Source organism: Pelobates fuscus, chromosome 7 (genome assembly GCF_036172605.1).
Source record: "Pelobates fuscus isolate aPelFus1 chromosome 7, aPelFus1.pri, whole genome shotgun sequence".
Classification (NCBI taxonomy): Eukaryota; Metazoa; Chordata; class Amphibia; order Anura; family Pelobatidae; genus Pelobates; species Pelobates fuscus.
Genome location: NC_086323.1, coordinates 192,029,505 through 192,053,862, shown reverse-complemented (window position 1 = coordinate 192,053,862; position 24,358 = coordinate 192,029,505). Strand labels below are relative to the sequence as shown.

The 24,358-nt window shown below is 45.9% G+C and overlaps 1 pseudogene; it reads left to right on the top strand.

The window, feature by feature from the left end:
• Positions 1 to 24,358, top strand: part of LOC134568416 (zinc finger protein 850-like) — a 153,746-nt pseudogene that overhangs the window by 27,888 nt on the left and 101,500 nt on the right.

Sequence of the window (24,358 nt, the reverse complement as noted above, 5' to 3'; positions counted from 1 at the left end):
TCTTTTGTTCCCCCTGGCTGGCAGTATTTTAATCTGGCTCAAACAGTAAAAGTAAAACATCCCCACAATGCATACTGGCTTCCTCCCTTCTGCCCTGGAGATAATTGGAGAAGTAATCCAATTATCTCCCAGGTCAAAGACAAAACTCCATTACACATGTGGGGACCTAAATACAGGATTATGTTTTAAAATATATAAAGTCACTTTTATTACACCAAACACAGACATGTTACATATCCCCAGATAGCTCAGGTCTGCGTGCACATTATTAGGTGAATGGCACGCAGACCACACAAATACAGTTTAATTGCCATGGAGCCAAAGTCTGTCCCATAGTCTTTCATTATATGAATAGGCTCCATGGCATAGCTATCTGGGGGTATCACTGCTCACACAGGGCAAGTACCGAATGGCCCCACTGTGTTTAAAGGGCCAGAATGAGTGGCATGCACTCTGTTAGGACCGAATACGTTTTGTAAAAGGGCCCAATCTCCCAGGGCCATAGTCCAAAGGCAAGAGGCGGGCAAGCAGCCCCCTCCAAGGACACGTGGCGAGGTCGGTTTCGCCACACTTCTCCCCTTTACCCCCTAGACTAACAGGGTATCTGACCTCCTGCCGGTCAGTGCCCTGGTTAGTCCAGCAACCCACCCACGAAGCACAAACAGCAGTACCTCCCACCCACAATAAATGTTTACTCCACCTGGATAAAGTAGCAGCTTGTCCAGGTTCAGGTTCCTCACCACGGCTGTGCGGGGAGCTGGTAGACTGCCTTGGTGGGTTGCTGAGTGGGCAGAGACCAGCGGTACTCTGCCCTGGTGCCAGCGCTACCACTGAAGTAGCCTGATTGGAGCCTGGTTGTGGGAGGGGGAGACCGACCGTCTCCCCTCTGGGTACACAGCTCTGGGGCTGGGGGACAGGACCGACCGTCCCTACCCCTTGGGCTGTAAGTGCAGAGACTACGGTCCCATCTGCACAGTTGCGGGGCTCAACATCTCCCCTTGGTGGGTTAGGCTGCCGCTGGAGAGAGGGTGTAACAAGCTCCTCTCTCTGGACTGTCAACTGCCACTGGGGAGAGGGGTTAACAGGCTCCTCTCCCTGACACTCTCTCTGCTGGTGGAGAGGGGGACCAGCTGTCTCCCCTTTCATTATTTTGTCCTGCTGCTGGGGTGTGAGACTGACGGTCTCTGGTCCCTACAGGACACACTGCCGCTGGGGAGGAAGGACAACACCTTCAGCTCCCTCGGGTACACACTGTCGCTGGGGAGGAAGGATTGCACCCTCAGCTCCCTGGGGTACATACTGCTGCCGGGGAGGAAGGATTGCACCCTCAACTCCCTGGGGTACACACTGCCGCTGGGGAGGAAGGACGACACTTTCGGCTCCCTGGGTTACACACTGCCGCTGGGGAGGACGGATGACACCATCAGCTCCCTGGGGTACACACTGCCGCTGGGGAGGAAGGACGGCACCTTCAGCTCCCTGGGATACACACTGCCGCTGGGGAGGAAGGATTGCACCTTCAGCTCCCTGGGGTACACACTGCCGCTGGGGAGGAAGAACGGCACCTTCAGCTCCTTGGGGTACACACTGCCGCTGGGGAGGAAGGACGGCACCTTCAGCTCCCTGGGATACACACTGCCGCTGGGGAGGAAGGATTGCACCTTCAGCTCCCTGGGGTACACACTGCCGCTGGGGAGGAAGGACGACACCTTCAGCTCCCTGGGATACACACTGCCGCTGGGGAGGAAGGACGGCACCTTCAGCTCCCTGGGGTACACACTGCCGCTGGGGAGGAAGGACGGCACCTTCTGCTCCCTGGGACACACACTGCCGCTGGGGAGGAAGGACGACACCTTCAGCTCCCTGGGGTACACACTGCCGCTGGGGAGGAAGGACTGCACCTTCAGCTCCCTGGGACACACACTGCCTCTGGGGAGGAAGGACGGCACCTTCAGCTCCCTGGGATACACACTGCCGCTGGGGAGGAAGGTCGACACCTTCAGCTCCCTGGGGTACACACTGCCGCTGGGGAGGGAGGACGACACCTTCAGCTCCCTGGGGTACACACTGCCGCTGGGGAGGAAGGACGACACCTTCAGCTCCCTGGGATACACACTGCCGCTGGGGAGGAAGGATTGCACCTTCAGCTCCCTGGGACACACACTGCCGCTGGGGAGGAAGGACGGCACCTTCAGCTCCCTGAGATACAATCTGCCGCTGGGTAGGAAGGACGACACCTTCAGCTCCCTGTGATACAATCTGCCGCTGGGGAGGAAGGACTGAACCTTTAGCTCCCTGTGATACAATCTGCCGCTGGGGAGGAAGGACGCCACCTTTAGCTCCCTGGGACTTACTCTGCCGCTGGGGAGGAAGGACGGCACTTTTAGCTCCCTGGGTTACACACTGCCGCCTCAAAGGAAGACGGCTAACCTCCTCGGATGCAGCCTCTACTCTGCTGCTGTAACACTCTTTCCGCTGAGTATACTCTCCATCCATCCTTGATTTTCGCTTATCCATGACCTGGTTCCAGATCCCCTGGAATATCTCCATGTATACATAACCCCCATACTGGGCCACTCACTGCCTCACCTCGGCCAGCCCATAATCTTCAGCGTCAGAGCCTTCCATACTTGTCTGCTCCAAGTCGCTGGATACCTCTGCTGCCAGGGGCGCTGCACGAGTGCTAACATTGCCCTCAATTTGTAACTCCAAGGAATTGGTGTTGTCTGTAGCTGTCCTTCTGGCTGTAGGAACGATCCCACCGCTGCCACCAATTGTAACGGACCGTTTCACTTACAAGAGGATAAAACCCAGTTTAGGCGATATCCCCCTTTTCCATAGACCAGCAGCTACAGCAATCACCAATCTCCTGAACTGCAACTTGTACGAATTCTGGAAGCTCCCGAACTGGAAACACACGAACCCTGGAATCAGCCGAACAGGAAAAGCATACAATCCGCTTACACTCCTGGCAGTCAGCATACAATCCAATTCCCCCTAAAAACGAGACGACACATCGGTTTGAGGGTCAAGCAGAATCAGAGGTCTGGAACACCCAGACTGCTTTTTATTACAGTTGTGCACATACAGGACACACCCAGGGGGAGGCATAAAACAACCAATCAAGTAACAATACAACCCACACATCCCCTCCCCTCAGATAAGCAATTAACATAATTATTACATACAGTAAAATACAGTTTCCACACATACTCTGTAACTTTAAAACCATACATCACATTCACATAAAAATACATATCCACAATCAATCCTTTCAGGGGAACAACATATAAAAAATGGCATGAATCAGACCAGGGGTTCAAAAGTTAGTAAAAGTATCTTTTGTTCCTCCTGGCTGGCAGTATTTTAATCTGGCTCAAACAGTAAAAGTAAAACATCCCCACAATGCATACTGGCTTCCTCCCTTCTGCCCTGTAGATAATTGGAGAAGTAATCCAATTATCTCCCAGGTCAAAGACAAAACTCCATTACACATGTGGGGACCTAAATACAGGATTATGTTTTAAAATATATAAAGTCACTTTTATTACACCAAACACAGACATGTTACATATCCCCAGATAGCTCAGGTCTGCGTGCACATTATTGGGTGAATGGCACGCAGACCACACAAATACAGTTTAATTGCCATGGAGCCAAAGTCTGTCCCATAGTCTTTCATTATATGAATAGGCTCCATGGCATAGCTATCTGGGGGTATCACTGCTCACACAGGGCAAGTACCGAATGGCCCCACTGTGTTTAAAGGGCCAGAATGAGTGGCATGCACTCTGTTAGGGCCGAATACATTTTGTAAAAGGGCCCAATCTCCCAGGGCCATAGTCCAAAGGCAAGAGGCGGGCAAGGACACGTGGCGAGGTCGGTTTCGCCACAGGGGCAGGAACAACTACCTCTGCCCCCTGTAACTCAGCCTGCCGCTGGGGAGGGAGGATGCTGCTCTCCTCTCCCTGCACGTCACATTGCCTTCCCGGCGTATCACTCTGCTGCTGGGGGGGCAGGAACAACTACCTCTGCCCCTGTAACTCAGCCTGCCGCTGGGGAATGGAGACTGGGCTCCCAATTCCCTGCAATTCACACTGCCCCTGGGGAATGGAGACTGGGCTCCCAATTCCCTGCAGGACTGGTGGAGAGACCTCGGTCCCATCTCTACCGGCCACCTGGGGTCCCTGGGACACACACTGCCGCTGGGGAGGAAGGACGACACCTTCAGCTCCCTGGGGTACACACTGCCGCTGGGGAGGAAGGACGGCACCTTCAGCTCCCTGGGATACACACTGCCGCTGGGGAGGAAGGACGACACCTTCAGCTCCCTGTGATACAATCTGCCGCTGGGGAGGAAGGACTGAACCTTTAGCTCCCTGTGATACAATCTGCCGCTGGGGAGGAAGGACGCCACCTTTAGCTCCCTGGGACTTACTCTGCCGCTGGGGAGGAAGGACGGCACCTTTAGCTCCCTGGGTTACACACTGCCGCCTCAAAGGAAGACGGCTAACCTCCTCGGATGCAGCCTCTACTCTGCTGCTGTAACACTCTTTCCGCTGAGTATACTCTCCATCCATCCTTGATTTTCGCTTATCCATGACCTGGTTCCAGATCCCCTGGAATATCTCCATGTATACATAACCCCCATACTGGGCCACTCACTGCCTCACCTCGGCCAGCCCATAATCTTCAGCGTCAGAGCCTTCCATACTTGTCTGCTCCAAGTCGCTGGATACCTCTGCTGCCAGGGGCGCTGCACGAGTGCTAACATTGCCCTCAATTTGTAACTCCAAGGAATTGGTGTTGTCTGTAGCTGTCCTTCTGGCTGTAGGAACGATCCCACCTCTGCCACCAATTGTAACGGACCGTTTCACTTACAAGAGGATAAAACCCAGTTTAGGCGATATCCCCCTTTTCCATAGACCAGCAGCTACAGCAATCACCAATCTCCTGAACTGCAACTTGTACGAATTCTGGAAGCTCCCGAACTGGAAACACACGAACCCTGGAATCAGCCGAACAGGAAAAGCATACAATCCGCTTACACTCCTGGCAGTCAGCATACAATCCAATTCCCCCTAAAAACGAGACGACACATCGGTTTGAGGGTCAAGCAGAATCAGAGGTCTGGAACACCCAGACTGCTTTTTATTACAGTTGTGCACATACAGGACACACCCAGGGGGAGGCATAAAACAACCAATCAAGTAACAATACAACCCACACATCCCCTCCCCTCAGATAAGCAATTAACATAATTATTACATACAGTAAAATACAGTTTCCACACATACTCTGTAACTTTAAAACCATACATCACATTCACATAAAAATACATATCCACAATCAATCCTTTCAGGGGAACAACATATAAAAAATGGCATGAATCAGACCAGGGGTTCAAAAGTTAGTAAAAGTATCTTTTGTTCCTCCTGGCTGGCAGTATTTTAATCTGGCTCAAACAGTAAAAGTAAAACATCCCCACAATGCATACTGGCTTCCTCCCTTCTGCCCTGTAGATAATTGGAGAAGTAATCCAATTATCTCCCAGGTCAAAGACAAAACTCCATTACACATGTGGGGACCTAAATACAGGATTATGTTTTAAAATATATAAAGTCACTTTTATTACACCAAACACAGACATGTTACATATCCCCAGATAGCTCAGGTCTGCGTGCACATTATTGGGTGAATGGCACGCAGACCACACAAATACAGTTTAATTGCCATGGAGCCAAAGTCTGTCCCATAGTCTTTCATTATATGAATAGGCTCCATGGCATAGCTATCTGGGGGTATCACTGCTCACACAGGGCAAGTACCGAATGGCCCCACTGTGTTTAAAGGGCCAGAATGAGTGGCATGCACTCTGTTAGGGCCGAATACATTTTGTAAAAGGGCCCAATCTCCCAGGGCCATAGTCCAAAGGCAAGAGGCGGGCAAGGACACGTGGCGAGGTCGGTTTCGCCACAGGGGCAGGAACAACTACCTCTGCCCCCTGTAACTCAGCCTGCCGCTGGGGAGGGAGGATGCTGCTCTCCTCTCCCTGCACGTCACATTGCCTTCCCGGCGTATCACTCTGCTGCTGGGGGGGCAGGAACAACTACCTCTGCCCCTGTAACTCAGCCTGCCGCTGGGGAATGGAGACTGGGCTCCCAATTCCCTGCAATTCACACTGCCCCTGGGGAATGGAGACTGGGCTCCCAATTCCCTGCAGGACTGGTGGAGAGACCTCGGTCCCATCTCTACCGGCCACCTGGGGTCCCTGGGACACACACTGCCGCTGGGGAGGAAGGACGACACCTTCAGCTCCCTGGGGTACACACTGCCGCTGGGGAGGAAGGACGGCACCTTCAGCTCCCTGGGATACACACTGCCGCTGGGGAGGAAGGTCGACACCTTCAGCTCCCTGGGGTACACACTGCCGCTGGGGAGGGAGGACGACACCTTCAGCTCCCTGGGGTACACACTGCCGCTGGGGAGGAAGGACGACACCTTCAGCTCCCTGGGATACACACTGCCGCTGGGGAGGAAGGATTGCACCTTCAGCTCCCTGGGACACACACTGCCGCTGGGGAGGAAGGACGGCACCTTCAGCTCCCTGTGATACAATCTGCCGCTGGGGAGGAAGGACTGAACCTTTAGCTCCCTGTGATACAATCTGCCGCTGGGGAGGAAGGACGCCACCTTTAGCTCCCTGGGACTTACTCTGCCGCTGGGGAGGAAGGACGGCACCTTTAGGTCCCTGGGTTACACACTGCCGCCTCAAAGGAAGACGGCTAACCTCCTCGGATGCAGCCTCTACTCTGCTGCTGTAACACTCTTTCCGCTGAGTATACTCTCCATCCATCCTTGATTTTCGCTTAGCCATGACCTGGTTCCAGATCCCCTGGAATATCTCCATGGATACATAACCCCCATACTGGGCCACTCACTGCCTCACCTCGGCCAGCCCATAATCTTCAGCGTCAGAGCCTTCCATACTTGTCTGCTCCAAGTCGCTGGATACCTCTGCTGCCAGGGGCGCTGCACGAGTGCTAACATTGCCCTCAATTTGTAACTCCAAGGAATTGGTGTTGTCTGTAGCTGTCCTTCTGGCTGTAGGAACGATCCCACCGCTGCCACCAATTGTAACGGACCGTTTCACTTACAAGAGGATAAAACCCAGTTTAGGCGATATCTCCCTTTTCCATAGACCAGCAGCTACAGCAATCACCAATCTCCTGAACTGCAACTTGTACGAATTCTGGAAGCTCCCGAACTGGAAACACACGAACCCTGGAATCAGCCGAACAGGAAAAGCATACAATACGCTTACACTCCTGGCAGTCAGCATACAATCCAATTCCCCCTAAAAACGAGACGACACATCGGTTTGAGGGTCAAGCAGAATCAGAGGTCTGGAACACCCAGACTGCTTTTTATTACAGTTGTGCACATACAGGACACACCCAGGGGGAGGCATAAAACAACCAATCAAGTAACAATACAACCCACACATCCCCTCCCCTCAGATAAGCAATTAACATAATTATTACATACAGTAAAATACAGTTTCCACACATACTCTGTAACTTTAAAACCATACATCACATTCACATAAAAATACATATCCACAATCAATCCTTTCAGGGGAACAACATATAAAAAAATGGCATGAATCAGACCAGGGGTTCAAAAGTTAGTAAAATTATCTTTTGTTCCCCCTGGCTGGCAGTATTTTAATCTGGCTCAAACAGTAAAAGTAAAACATCCCCACAATGCATACTGGCTTCCTCCCTTCTGCCCTGGAGATAATTGGAGAAGTAATCCAATTATCTCCCAGGTCAAAGACAAAACTCCATTACACATGTGGGGACCTAAATACAGGATTATGTTTTAAAATATATAAAGTCACTTTTATTACACCAAACACAGACATGTTACATATCCCCAGATAGCTCAGGTCTGCGTGCACATTATTAGGTGAATGGCACGCAGACCACACAAATACAGTTTAATTGCCATGGAGCCAAAGTCTGTCCCATAGTCTTTCATTATATGAATAGGCTCCATGGCATAGCTATCTGGGGGTATCACTGCTCACACAGGGCAAGTACCGAATGGCCCCACTGTGTTTAAAGGGCCAGAATGAGTGGCATGCACTCTGTTAGGGCCGAATACATTTTGTAAAAGGGCCCAATCTCCCAGGGCCATAGTCCAAAGGCAAGAGGCGGGCAAGGACACGTGGCGAGGTCAGTTTCGCCACAGGGGCAGGAACAACTACCTCTGCCCCCTGTAACTCAGCCTGCCGCTGGGGAGGGAGGACGCTGCTCTCCTCTCCCTGCACGTCACATTGCCTTCCCGGCGTATCACTCTGCTGCTGGGGGGGCAGGAACAACTACCTCTGCCCCTGTAACTCAGCCTGCCGCTGGGGAATGGAGACTGGGCTCCCAATTCCCTGCAGGACCGGTGGAGAGACCTCGGTCCCATCTCTACCGGCCACCTGGGGTCCTTCCCAGTAACACTCTACAATATCTGCCCAGCTGAATGGGTCTGGATCTGGATCTGTCCCCTTACTGTCCTGCTGAGCCTTCCCAATGGAGTGGAAGAGATCTCGGTAGTCCTGCTCCAGTTCCCACTCTAGGGTTGCTAGGTGAGCCAGGTCTTGCTCTATCTCATGGGGGTCATCCCACTCATGCCTAGCCTCCCTCTCATAGAAAATGTCCTGAAGTCTGGTTTGCGCAGGGCTCTCGAAGCCAGGCTCTTCAAAGGACTCCCATAACAAGCCAGCACCATCAAACTCCTCTCCCTCTGGCTTGTCATGTTCGGCTGTCCAGGGTATATACTGTGCCATATACCACCAGAGCGCCTGGTAGGCATCCTCCAGCCATAGCTCCTGCCATACCCGGTGCTCTAGTTCCTTCACCCATTCCTCCAGGGGCTGCTTTCCCAGGAAGGGCATCCGCAGGGCCACTTGCTTCTGCAACTGCTGCTCTTCACTGGGGAGACTCTCACCCCGCTGGTATTGTACATTATCCAGATGCCTTTCCTTAATGCATCCTGGCCATCCAGGTCCTCCTCCTCGTATAACACTGCTGGTTCCATCCTGTTGCTTTTGGGGTCGCTGTACTGGGACATGCGTTGCCCTTAAATTGTAAAATCCACAGAAATGGTGTCTCCTGTAGCTGTCCTTCTGGCTGTAGGAACGATCCCGCCGCTTGCCACCAATTGTAACGGACCGTTTCAGCAGACAAGGGGTTAAAATCCGTTTAGGCGATATGCCCCTTTCTGAGAGACAGGCACAGCTACTGCAGAACACCAAACTCCTGAACTGGATACAAAATAGCACTCCAAACTGGAACCTCACAAATAGCTGCTAGCAGACGAACAGGAAAAGTTCCCAAGCGTCTTACACTCCTGGCAGTCAGTCCCTATCAGCATACAGTGGATCTCCCCAAGAACGAGACAAGGCTCCATGTTGAGGGTCAAGCAGTGGTCTGAGGTGCTGGCACACCCAGCCTGGTTTTTATTACAGTTGTTGCAAATACAGGACTGCCCACAGGGAGGGATAAAACAACCAATCACATCACAGTTACATCCCACATATTCCCTCCCCTTATCCTGAGAGGAAACTCAATTATACATACAGTTAAACATACTTTCTACCCAACTTTCATAACTCTAAAACCATACATCACATTCACATAAAAATGACATATTCACAATCAATCCATTCAGGGGAACAACATATTAAAAAATGGCATGAATGAGACCAGGGGTTCAAAAGTATGTAAAATATCTTGTGGGCCCTGGCTAGCACATGGCTATCTGGCTCCGACCGGTTTTACAGAGCCCTCTTTCCTGGAGACAATGGGGAAAATAATCCAGTTATATCCAGGGATAGAGGCAGACTCCATTGAGCACATGGTTGCAAAAAGACATAAAATACAATAAAATACACAAGGTTACATTTACTACATAAAATAAAGACATGCAACATATCCCCAAATAGCTTAGGTCTGAGCGCATATTATTGAATGGCGCTCAGACCACACACATACAGTTCAATTGCCATGGAGCTAAAGTCTTTCCCATAGTCTTTCATTATATGAATGGGCTCCATGGCATAGCTATCTGGGGTATCACCGCTCACACAGGGCAAGTACCGAATGACCCAACTGTATTTAAAGGGCCAGAATGAGTGACATGCACTCTGTTAGGGCCGAATACGGTTTTTAAAGGGCCCAATCTCCCAGGGCCATAGTCCAAAGGCAGCAGGCGGGCAACCAGGCTTCTCCAATGCAATGTGGCGAGATTGCTCTCGTCACAGTGTGTATAGTGTGTGTAGTGTGTGTATAGTGTGTATAGTGTGTATGCAGAGTGTGTATAGTGTGTGTATAGGGTGTATGCAGTGTGTGTATAGTGTATGCAGTGTGTGTATAGTGTGTGCAGTGTGTGTATAGAGTGTGCAGTGTGTGCATAGAGTATGCAGTGTGTGTATAGTGTGTGCATAGAGTATGCAGTGTGTGTATAGTGTGTGTATAGTGTGTATGCAGTGTGTGTAGTGCGTGTATAGTGTGTGCAGTGTGTATAGTGTGTGCAGTGTGTATGCAGTGTGTGTAGTGTGTGTATATTGTGTGCAGTGTGTGTAGTGTGTGCATAGTGTATGCAGTGTGTGCATAGTGTGTAGTGTGTGTATAGTGTGTATAGTGTGTATGCAGTGTGTATAGTGTGTGCAGTGTGTATAGTGTGTATATAGTGTGTATGCAGTGTGTGTATAGTGTATGCAGTGTGTGTATAGTGTGTGTATAGTGTGTATGCAGTGTGTGTAGTGCATGTAGTGTGTGCAGTGTGTGTATAGTGTGTGTAGTGTGTGTATATTGTGTGCAGTGTGTGTAGTGTGTGCATAGTGTATGCAGTGTGTGCATAGTGTGTATAGTGTGTACAGTGTGTGTGTGTATTGTGTGTATAGTGTGTGTATAGTGTGTGTGCAGTGTGTATAGTGTGTATATAGTGTGTATGCAGTGTGTGTATAGGGTGTGTGTATAGTGTGTGCAGTGTGTGTATAGTTAGTGCAGTGTGTGTATAGTGTATGCAGTGTGTGCAGTGTGTGTGCAGTGTGTGTAGAGTGTACATAGTGTATTCAGTGTGTGTGCAGTGTGTGTATAGTATGTGCAGTGTGTGGGGGCCCTAAATGAAAATCCCCCCCCTCCCCCATCAAAGGTGACTAGGGGTCCCCAAGCCCCTAGTCACACACCCAAATAAAAAAGCCCCTACCTACCCCCCTCACCCTAAAAAATAGTGAGGGGGAATAAAATTACTACCCTGTAAAGTAAAATTCAACTTACTATTCAACGTCTTCTTTTTTCTAAAATCTTCATTTTTCAGCCCCAAAAAAGGCCAAATAAAAAGCCATCATACCCGTCGAACTTAAAAATAAAATAAAAAACCTGAGCGCAAAAAAAAAATTAATCCATCTTCACCCATGGAGGGCTCCGCGCAGACTAGGGTATTAACATATACCCTATTGTTACAATTGTTACTTGAAAAGCATGAGGAATGCTGTTGGGGTACCACATGCTCATTTGTTATACCTCCATGCACTACAAAAATAAAGAATAAAAAAAATAAATAAAAATAAATAAATAAAAATAAAATAAAAAAAAATGTATGCAGCTTCCAAATGAATCTAAAATGGATGCTGTCCACGAGGTGGGAGGGTCTGCTAGGGAGGGTGTGCTGCTGATTGGCTGGAATGTGTCTGCTGACCGTGAGGCACAGGGTCAAAGTTTAATCAATGATGACGAATAGGGGGCGAATCGAACCGCGCATGTGTTCGCCTGCCGCGGCGAACGCGAACACGCTATGTTCGCCGGGAACTATTCGCCAGCGAACCGTTCGGTACATCACTACTAAAGAGAATTGGATGGCCTCACACCCCTGGAGGTATTCAATAACTTCAGCTGTGCTCATGCTGTTTTGTAGCCGATTTTATTCCCAAGAATTTGAGGCACACACCGCTGACCGCGTTTGACTAAATAAAAATGGCCGCCACCACGTGTTCGGTTGGCGAATGGTGGCCACTTCGACTACTTCGGCTGCATCCGAAATGCCAATTTAAGGTTGCAGAATTGTGCCAGTACCATTTTAAGGGCCAGAACAGTATTTTAAAACACCAATAAGTCCAGATAGTGTTTTTAACTGGCAAAGTCTCCCAGGGACCATAGTCACAAGGCAGGAGGCGGGCAAGCAGCCCCCTCAAAAAACTCATGGCAAACTCGCTTAACCCCTTAAGGACACATGACATGTGTGACATGTCATGATTCCCTTTTATTCCAGAAGTTTGGTCCTTAAGGGATTAAAGGGGTGAGTTTGCTACAGTCTGCATTTGAGTCTGTATGTGTATCTGTTTGTCTGTATGGGTATCTGTGTGTCTGTATGTTTATCTGTTTGCACGTGTGTCAGTGTGTGCCCCTATGTATCTGTATGTGTATCATTCTGTGTATCTGAATGTTTGTCATTAAGTGTGCCTGTTGATCTGAATGCATATCTATATGTGTATCTGTCTGTATGTGTGTCTGTGTATCCACATGTGTGTCTGTGTGCTCTTTATGTGTATATGATTTCTGCATATTTGTCTGTAAGTATATTTGTGTCTGTATGTGTATCTGTTTGTCTGTGTGTGTGTCACTGTTTATATCTGTATGCGCATCATTATGTGTATCTAAATGTTTTTCATTAAAGGGACACTATAGTCACCCAGACCACTTCAGCTCAATGAAGTGGTCTGGGTGCCAGGTTTCTCAGGTTTTAACCCTTCAGATGTAAACATGTTTACATAGTAGGGTTAATCCAACCTCTAGTGGCTGTCTTCCTGAACGTCCATAGGATAGCTCTTGCCGTGCATGCGCATTCTGCTCCATTCGGGAGCTGACATCGGCAGGGGGAGGGAGCCCAGCGCTGAATTAAGGCAAGCTGCTAAAGGCGTTTTAACCCCTTCAGCGCCATGGGAGGGGGACCCTGAGGGTGAGGGTCCCCAAGGATGACAGTGTCAGGAAAACGGGTTTGTTTTCCTGAAACTATAGTGATCCTTTAAGTGTGTCTGCATGCATGTCTATATGTGTGTGTGTATCAGCATGTGTGTGTTACAGATATTAATTTACCCGGAGATATGTTCAGGTGGAAACCAAATTGACACGTTAATTACGATCTGCTCAGAGAAAGTAATCAGACCAGGCAGTTTTTGATTCAAAGATTACTTCCCTCTTTTATTGTGTAAGCTTACAAATTATATACTACTTTGTAAAGACAGCTTTGTGACTTGCGCTCCAAAAACCAGATGGGTGTAGTCACACTGTACCATAGAAGGGAAATTATAGAACTAAGCATATTTTAATGGTTATATATATATATAAAAACATTAGGACATCAGGGGGAGGGGGGAGGGGGTTGAGGGTAAAGCTGCAATCGTCTCCTCAGAAACCACAGAATGTCACAGGTCATGATTTTATACTTACTTGTGCTTATTTGTCAGACAGTCGAAACAAGACTAAAAGTTACAAAGCATAACATGAAAGTAAAAACAGACTGGACATCTGATCATCTTAGTAGCTTGAGCCTGGGATCAAGGTACCTATCATTATAATTCCATTATATGTGTGTCAGTCTGTGTATCTGCGTGTCAATGTTTGTATCTGTAGTAGTGTCATTATGTGTCTGTCTATTAGCATATGTGTCTGTGTATGTATCTGTATGTGTTATATTACACAAATGGAGCAATGGGGCGGAGGGAAGATCTATGGAGGGGGGGGGCAGGGCAATTTTCACACCGGGGCCCTGTGGTTTCTAGTTATGCCTCTGTTGCAGACCATGTACACCCCTTCATGGAAATGGTGTTCCCTGATGGTAGTGGCCTCTTTCAGAAAAATGTGTTCAGGAATGGATATTATTTTAACCCCTTAAGACCGGAGGGCGTACTATTACGTCCTTTTAAAAGCGTCTCTAAATGCCGCAGGGCGTAATAGTACGCCCTCCGGTTTTTAGTAACTTACCCGGTCGCCGGCGGTCCCACGCCGGCGATCGCGGTTGGGGGGACTCCCAGGGAGCCCCCCCCGCGGCACATCTTCCTCCTCCGGTCCCTCCCGGTCATGTGAGAGTGAGGTCCTTGCGAGGACCTCACAATCACATGGCCGGTACAGTTGGTCCCCCTGCTGGCTGAAATCAAATAAAATAAATGTTAAATAAGTGTAAAAAAAAAAAATTATACTTAGATCATATATATATATATTATATATATATGATCTAAGTATATATATACACATATACATACACACACACACCGTCTAGGTGTATTTTAATATTAATATATATATATAATTATATATATATTAATATCAAATTACACGTAGACTGATACTGATTAAATATATATATAATTATTGTTATATATATATTTATAAATAATATTAAAAAAAAATGTAAATACGTAAAAAAAATAAATTAAAAATTAAATATTAAAAAATATATAGATGTGTTTTATTTCGTTCTAACTGTATTGTGATATTAATATATATATATTTATATCAAAATACACGTAGAACGAAATAATATATATATATCTATATACATAAATATATACGTATATATCACTATATATATACCTATATATAAATAAAAATAGTAAAAGAAAAATATATATATACGTATATATACACATATGTATATATATATACATATATTAATTCTACACATATATTTATGTAATAATTTTACATAATTAGGTATCCTAATTAATTACAATTAGCGGGACCTGCCTGACCACCCATGCCGAAACACAAGCCTTATATTTGACGCTGTAATTTTTGAAAACACCATAAAACCTGTACATGAGGGGTACTGTTTTACTCAGGAGACTTCGCTGAACACAAATATTAGTGTTTCAAAACAGTAAAATGTATTACAACCATGATATCGCCAGTAAAAGTGAAGTTTTTTGCATTTTTCACGCACAAACAGCACTTACAGGGACAATATTATTGCTGCAATACTTTTTACTGTTTTGAAACACAAATATTTGTGTTCAGCGAAGTCTCCTGAGTACAACAGTACCCCTCATGTACAGGTTTTATGGTGTTTTCAAAAATTACAGCGTCAAATATAAGGCTTGTGTTTAATTTTTTTCACATTAAAATTCACCAGATTGCTTACGTTGCCTTTATGACCCTATGGTAGCCCAAGAATGAAAATTACCCCTATGATGGCATACCATTTGCAATAGTAGACAACCAAAGGTATTGCAAATGGGGTATGTCCAGTCTTTTTTAGTAGCCACTTAGTCACAAACACTGGCCAAAATTGGCGTTTTTTGCATTTTTCACACACAAACAAATACGAACGCTAAATTTGGCCAGTGTTTGTGACCAAATGGCTACTAAAAAAGACTGGACATCGCTTATTTGCAATACCTTGGGTCGTCTACTATTGCAAATGGCATGCCATTATGGGTGTAAATTTATTTCCTGGGCTACTATACAGTCTCAAAGGCAACGTAACCAATCTGGCGAATTTCAATTTCAAATGTAACACGCTATATTTGACCCTGTAACTTCCCAAAACACCATAAAACCTGTACATAGGGGGTACTGTTTTACACGTGAGACTTTGCTGAATACAAATATGTGTATTTTATTGCAGTAAAAGCAAACAGTATTATGACATTGACAGTTAAAATGTCATGTAGAACGAAAAAAATCAAAAAAATCTTATTTTCTCCCATTTTTTTCATATTAAATTATGTTTCATAGCTAAATATTTGATATTAAATGAAAGCCCTGTTTCCCCTGAATAAAATGATATATAATAAGGGGGGGTGCATTTAATACGAAAGAGGTGAATTACGGTTGGACAGACATATAGCGCAAATGCCAGGTTTTGTTTACGTTTTGTTTCGTTCACAACTTGTACATTTGGCTGCGGTGTTAAGGGGTTAAAATAACAAAAAAAACATTGTTTATTTACAGGGTGAGTTTGGGAGGATACTGGAAAGCACACTTCAGACTGGAATGTTTTTTTTCAGTCTCCCTTTCTTGTTAAAGAAATGTAGATTGTTTTAAAATAGACCCATAAAAACAATAACTTACATTTCAATCCATTAAAGGGAACCTCCAGGCACCATAACCACTTCACTGTAATAAATGTACCTTTAAGAATTAAACTGTTCACAAATGGTTCAGCAATGTTTATCTCTGCCTCTGCCACTTGTCTTCTCTGAGATATTTCAAAGGGGCACTACTGATTGGCTGAGAGCCTTCCATAACAATATGGCTTGAGAAAAGAATCGCCACTGGAGTAAAGTTTTGACTGACCGCACACGTGGTCCCATGCCCAAATTAGTTCCAGGGCGTTTGGTGCTTTTGCCGGTCAACTTTCGAGAGTTCCCATACGAAAACAAAGGAAGGTTTTCCCTGGCTCATAGGGAGCGAATTATCTCTTTGTTCGGAAGTGTCTGTTCAGTGAAAAGCACTCTTCTGGCTTGTCTGGGAACTGCGTAGGCAGTGGTACTATCTTTCCCGGGGATCACGAGGTCAGGTAGCCAGACCAGAGTTCCATACACTCAACGTCAAAGTACTGCTGCCTGTGTTCGGCAGACAAGATGTCCACTATTTTCTGTAGCACGTGGTTTTGGTTATATGAATGGCGGCCACCCAGAAAGAGCACTTAGGTCTTTGGTTACTTTCTAGTTAACGAGCCAGAAGGGTGGTCGGTGTTCGGTAGGTTGCGAATACCGAACCAGGTAAAAGCACTTTGAGAAACTTTGAAAACTAAATAGGGGGACCTCCTCCCAATAGATGAGTAATAATGAGTGCATCACATCTTCATTGAGGTTTATTGTCCTCCTTGAGGGACAAGAGAAATTAGAGATGGACGATAGTTGAGAAATTACATCAGCTGACAGTTGCTAAAGGTCAAGAGAATTAAGGTTTCTCCTGAATTGAGGAAGGTGAGATTGAGGATGATAGGTGAGGTATCTCTCGAGAACAAAAGATGAGAGGTGGTAATCTTTGAGAGACAATTGAGTATTACAGAGATTAGAGACTGTGCATGCATCTGGAAAAAATGAGGTAGTTTGTGTTGACATCTACATGTGTGGGTGAAGAGGCCCACTGGGATAGACGGAGGGAGGAAGTTAGTGAAATAAGTTTTCAGGTTTCTGAGATCAAAGGTGGCTTTATTGGAATGTTGGAGTCCCCAAATGTCATTCTAAAGCATGAGTTGGCATTTGATGTGTTACAAGTTGTTTTTGTAAATGTTGAGATAACATTTATTGTGGGCTTTGATCTAGCACCAGGCCTAAGTTATAAAATGTAACAACTAAATAGCCATCACTAGAGCTGGACATAGGGCATTGAAAAAGGTATTGGTGCGTATGCTCTGACATAGGGTTATTCAAAGGACAATGTTACGGTTGCCCCAGGCTAGCTGAGGGTTGGACCGCGGGGATGTCTTTGTGCCTGGGCTTGCAGAGCAGTGAAAAGTTCCACTTCAGCACCTATCGATATTCCTGGAAGTGTTGAGTATTCCTGGAGATCTGAGCAGAGCTAGTGATTGGCATTTCCCTACAACACGAGTCGAGGCTGCGAGTTGAGGTTAAGAAGTCTGGTTTATTGAGCACAAAAGCATTGCTTATATACACATTTTCAGGCCAGGGGCACACCCCTCTGGACCTGATGGAACACAGTGATACAAGGAACATAAACCAATCAGAATAAAGTGCATCTTTCTGAACCCTCCCCTCTATCTAGGAGATAATTGACTTAAGTGACCATAGTAACTTAATTATCTCCAGGTACAGGAAATATTCTTAAGCTGAAACTGTAACAAAAACCACATAAAAATACATAACTCGTATTATACAATATTCAACCCCTAAGTTCAACACATCCTCAGATAGCTTGGATCTGAGCTCTCAATATGTCCAAACAGCGCTCAGATCTCACGAATACAGTGGGATCACCATGGGGTTAAAGTTTGTCTCAACGGCCATCCGGCAGAAGTCAACCCAGGATTAGTCCCATAGTTCAAAGGCATAAGGTCGGTCTAGCTTTGGGAGTATAAAAGTACCGAACGGCACTGTGTTCGTATGATTATCCACAAATGGAGGAAAGTCTGGAGGTCCCAGCGGGGTTCGTGAAGAATAGTGACCGAAAACAGTACCATGAGATTGACGACAAAACCCCGCTGGGCGTTCGGCAGTTAAAGATGGCCGCTGCCACGTGTTCGTTCATTCGAACGATGACCACCCAGCCGTTCGTCAACTAAGCTGCGGTTAACCACAAACCGCAGCTTCTGGGTGGCTAATAAGGGGCACACTCCTCCTGCAGGGTGGTCGGTCGTTCAGCAGTTTAATCGACGATTGGGAGGTGAAAAAGTTCAACAAGGCAAACCGCAGCTTCTGGGCGGTCAATATGCGGCACACTCCATATGCTGGGGGGTCAGTCATTCATTCATACGAATGCCATAGGGTATTGTTTTTGTGGGCTAGTTCGAGATAAGACACAAATATGTTGCAACAAAGTGGCAGACAGAGGGTATTTGTAACAGACAATATCATTTAAGAAAAAATGGAGTGGGCAATAAATTGCCAGGTCAAACCCCTCAGGGGTCTGCCCACTTAGCAACAACTAGTTTTGAGATATATAATGAGGATGTTGGGCTATCCAGGGAGAATTCTTTTCTCAACAACCACTTGGAGACCTGGAACATCTGAATCTCCCACAAGAATTATATATAACGGGTAAATATATGTAAGGATTTCTTGTGTTTTCTCCTATTTTATTTTATGGAGTGTTTTGCAATTTGTTATCTGTGTTTCTGTATGTCATTTATTTCTGTATTTTTGTACCCAGCACTGTGAATCCTTTGTCAGATTAACCCCTGAAGGCAGTGGCGTACACACAACCCATGGGGCCCCGGTGCGAAAACTGATCCGGGCCGCCCCCTAACCCCCGCGCGAGCGCTTACTCTGCGCAGGCAGGGGCCGCAACACATGGCGGCAGGGCACCTGGTCGCAGGGCTGCGACCCGTGCGACCGCGGTATGTATGCCAGTGCATGCATAAACACATACACTTAAAGGACCACTACAGACACCCAGATCACATCAGCTCAATTAAGTGGTCTGGGTGCCAGGTCTCTCTAGTTTTAACCCTGCAGCTGAAAACATAGCAGTTTCAGAGAAACTGCTATGTTTCACTGAGGGTTAATCCAGCCTCTAGTGGCTGTCTCATTGACAGCCGCTAGAGGATTTTCTGCGATTCTCACTGTGAAAATCACAGTGAGAAGATGCTGAACGTCCATAGGAAAGCATTGAGTAATGCTTTCCTATGGGCGGTTTGAATGCGCGCGTGGCTCTTGCCACGCATGTGCATTCGGAGCTGAGAGGCGGATGGGGACGGAGAGATCCCCAGCGTTAAGGGAGTCCGGCGCTGGAGAAAGGTAAGTGCTTAAGACACACACACACACACTCTCATGAACACACACACACTCACTAACACTAACACACACACTCACTAACACTAACACACACACTCACTAACTAACACTAACACACTCACTAACACACACACTCACTAACACACACACACTCACTAACACACACACACTCACTAACACTAACACACTCACTAACACTAACACACTCACTAACACACACACTCACTAACACACACACTCACTAACACTAACACACTCACTAACACTAACACACTCACTAACACACACACTCACTAACACACACACACACTCACTAACACACACACACACTCACTAACACACACACACACTCACTAACACACACACACACTCACTAACACACACACACACTCACTAACACACACACACACTCACTAACACACACACACACTCACTAACACACACACTCACTAACACTAACACACATACTCACTAACACACACACTCACTAACACACACACTCACTAACACACACACTCACTAACACTAACACACACTCACTAACTAATACTAACACACTCACTAACACACACACACACACTCACTCACTAACACTAATGATGTGGATTAATTTAGAAATAAACAAATATGTTTAAATGTCTATCTGTTCCTGTCCAAATCTGAGATGATTAAATTGCGTATACGCAGAAGTAAGCTCACACTGACACATGGAGTTCAGGTTAAAAGCACTTCAGAAAATTTAATGCAATCTGGTTGGAAAACAGTTGTGCAGATCTTTTTAAAAGCAAAATGACATCATCATTGGTTATCAGATAATAACAAATAAACATCATTAATTGGATTAAACATTATGTGACTAACTTCGTGTCCACCCACCAAGAGGTGGTATTATTTTGGACACGGGTGGGGACAAGGGGGTCTTGAGCGTCATTTTACACGGTCGGTGATGTCAGATCTCGTGGTCAGGTGCAAGGTCTCTTATGAATAGAACATTTCATTACTACAGTGTTCTCATGGCCTTCAATTTATACTATGTTGCGAGTTAGGGGAAATTCAGCAGTTCCTGGGTTAGTCATATCTTTATGGAAAAATACAGTCTTTGTCTATTGTGTTAGATGTGCTGAGCAATTCTGTCATGTAATGTAGTTTTCATATGGAGAAGTCAGGTTATGAGGACAAAATGGAGGATTTGTCACAGCATCAGGTTAAAATGGAGTTAGTGCAATAATTCAATACAAGTACAATAAAGATTTTTTAATAATTCTACATCAGTCCCCCCTATGAAATGTAAATATTCTAAGAGATAAACTTTATTAGTTAGTTTCAGAAGACAGGTTAGCCCAAAGGCACAAAACCCTATGAAGTAACGGTTCTTAAAGTCTTCTTAGTTCTTCAGAGGGACATCATAAATAGACGAGCTTACATTACCATATGGACCTGTGTTATCTGGAATATAGGCACAACAAGTCATGGTGACAGGTAAACGTTGTTGGTTGCAATAGATATAATAAATGCAAATCAAAATATTATTATAATTATTAGCAGTGACGATTGGGAAAATGGACTCAAACTTTCCTTTTACTGCAAAATCATCTGGTACCCCCCTTGGCACACCTATGGCATCCATATATATATATATATATATATATGTGTGTCAAACTTTCCCTTTAGAGGGGTGCTCCTCTTTATGTTCTGAAGCATGAATGTGGTGTGTCAAGAGTACCTTGTCATGTATTATGTGTATGGACATAATAACCTTGGCTAGGGCGCATTTGCTTATGCATTGTAGTATTAAACCTGTCTCACGCTACACCAGCGTAGGTGGACTCGGATCATTTAGTCAATATTAATATCACCACAAACTCAGGATGGGCAAATAATCCTGAGGGAGCTTGGCGTTTGGATCTCTTTAGCTTCACGAGGTCTCCTTTTGGGGTCCTCGGCTTTCCATCGATGGCAAGTGGTCAGGCATTATTATGGCCATCAAACACCTACTTGTTGGTATCTTTTTTTCTTTAGAGTCAAAAGTGTGTCAAAATCAACAAATGTTACTTCTCATGTTGCAGAGAGAGAGAGAGTCTTGAATCTGGAACAATGAATCCATTGAGTGATCTCTGCAACTTTCACAATGCACTATTGGGTATATGGTCTTGGTTGTCACATTGATGACCGGCTAGGCTTCTGGCCATCCTGACAAAATGTCTATTATAACTAGTGCATATTTGACCCAGTAGCTCTTTGTCACCTGGATTCTTGAAAGGGATATTGAGAGTTAGCTAGGTGCTTAGGAGTATTTAGAGATCAAAGAGTTCATGAGGGTCTTGGATAGGTATAAAGTTCCATGGGCTCACTGCCCAGTACATGTTTTTGGGTAAACAGAGCTTGAGAGCGTTGGAGTACAGCCCGTCTTCAAGGGTTGCCCCTTTCTGTTTTTCCAGCTTTGTATTTCTTCAGGGTCAGTAGCTGCTTGTCATTCTTTCAGAAGCTTGAGATCTGTAGGTAGGATCTACATGGTGAGTATAGAAGTTTCTTTAGCGGACACCATTCTGTCCACTTCCCTTGGTGCACTTGTGGCTTGGTTGGCAGCTTTTAGTCAGCTGAGTGGTGCTTCTTATCTTCCAGATTGATCCAAAATAATGTGCTGCACCCAGGGCATATCTTGAGTCAGTGTAGGTATTGGCATGTCTTCCTTCAGGCATTTTGTATGCCACTGAGAAGGCTGTCAATTCAGCGTCTTGAGCAGATGTGAGTGAGGAAAGTGAAGATGCTTGACGTACCTGATCTTCTGTAGCAACAGCAAATCCAGTATGGTACCTTTCCTCATTATCCGCAAACAGAGTGGAGTCAGGATCTGGTAAAGCTACTGCATGCTCTGTTGAAAGGTGTCTTGTTTCTTCTTTCATCTGTTCAAAGCAACCATGAGGAGCAGTAGGAGAGGTTTCCTCACCTATTTCTGTGTGAGATTGGGGGGTATTTGTCTTTCTATTTACAGTTCTCTTGCTGACCCCCCTCTGTAGAGAGTTGCAAATTGATTGTTAGTGTTTCATGTGTTCCTTTCATGAGATTTCTGGGGGCTTAGTGAAGAAAAAACATGAGGGACAGCCACCTCCCTTACAGGTGTCTTACTTCCATGGGAATCTGGGTCAGGACCGCACTATTTCCTTGAGAGTGCCCAAAACAGTTCTTTCATGTCTGAATAATTTTTCGTTAGTGTGGGATTCCCCCCTGGGAAGTGGCGGAAGAGTGGCCAGAGCAACTTTCCTTCAAAAATATAATGTCGTCAGGTAGAGGCAGAGTTGTCTATGGGTGGAGGAAATTGGTAAGGAATAAGAAGGGAGGAAGCATATAAGGGATATAGATATGGTGGTGGGGAGATGGAAGAATGAGTAGTGGATAGAGTGAGAGGGAAGAAGGTGGAGTAGGAGAAGGAGAAGGTGGAGTAGAGGAAGGAGTAGGAGGAGGAGGAGGAGGAATAGAGGAGAAGTAGGAGGAGAGAGGAGAAGGTGGAGTAGAGGGAGGAGTAGGAGGAGAAAGTGGAGTAGAGGGAGGAGTAGGAAGAAGAAGGAGGAGTAAGAGCAGGAAGAAGGAGTAGGAGGAGTAGAGGGAGGAGTAGGAGGAGGAGTAGAGGAGAAGTAGGAGGAGAGAGGAGAAGGTGGAGTAGAGGGAGGAGTAGGAGGAGGAGTAGAGGAGAAGTAGGAGGAGAGAGGAGAAGGTGGAGTAGAGGGAGGAGTAGGAGGAGGAGAAGAGGAGAAGTAGGAGGAGAGAGGAGAAGGTGGAGTAGAGGAAGGAGTAGGAGGAGAAAGTGGAGTAGAGGGAGGAGTAGGAAGAGGAGGGAGGAGTAAGAGCAGGAAGAAGGAGTAGGAGGAGGAGAAGGTGGAGTAGAGGGGGGGGCAGTAGGGGAAAGTGGGGGACTGCAGATGAAGGGGAGGGATCGGTGGGAGGAATAAGCGGGGGTGGGCAGGTAAGGGAGCAGACAGGTGATGTAGCAATGGAGGAGACATCAGAAATCAAGACTAGGTAGAAATGCAATGGAGGCTGCAAATAGCCCATGTACAACAACTATTAACTGGCCCTAAGCTTTCCCTAGAGAAAAATAATAAAAGGCTAACATGCTCATCTCGTCTCCACAAGCCTCGAACGTTTCACTCCCATGGGTGGCCCATGATGGCTTGCCCACCACTTCTCCACACGGGGTCTTGTGCCCGCGGAGACAGACGCTATCCCTGACTCTTGTTCTTAATTTAATAATTTATATCTAACATCTCAAAATGTAATTCCTACTTATATCACAAATATACATTATCACAATTTTTATGTCTCGCAAATGGGATAAAATTTATTCTACTTTCACTGATAATGTATCTTTAAAACATACGAAATAGACAAATAACATTGTCTTCTGGAAAATAAATGGAAAAGATAATGGAGATTTTGTTAAGCTTATAAATGGCTATACATTAATTCACATTTCTTGTTCTCCAGTTTCTGGCTGTTAATGACAATGTACAATGTAATAGAGCAGCAGGGAATGCTAGCAGAATGCTTGGTTGCATAGGGAGAGGTATTAGCAGTAGGAAGAGGGAAGTGCAGAGTACTGGATACAGTACTGGAGACCATATCTTCAGAAGGATATGGATACCTTAGAGAGAGTTCAAAGAAGGGCTATTAAACTGGTTCATGGATTGCAGGGTAAAATTCACCAGGAAAGGTGAAAGGATCTTGACAGGTATAGCTTGGTGAAAAGATGATAAAAGCATTTTAAATACATAAAGGGAAACAACACAGTAAAAGTGGAGACTATATTTAAAAGAAGGAAAACTACCATAACAAGAGGACATAGTCTCAAAAATAGAGGGACAAAGGTTTAAAAATGATATCAGG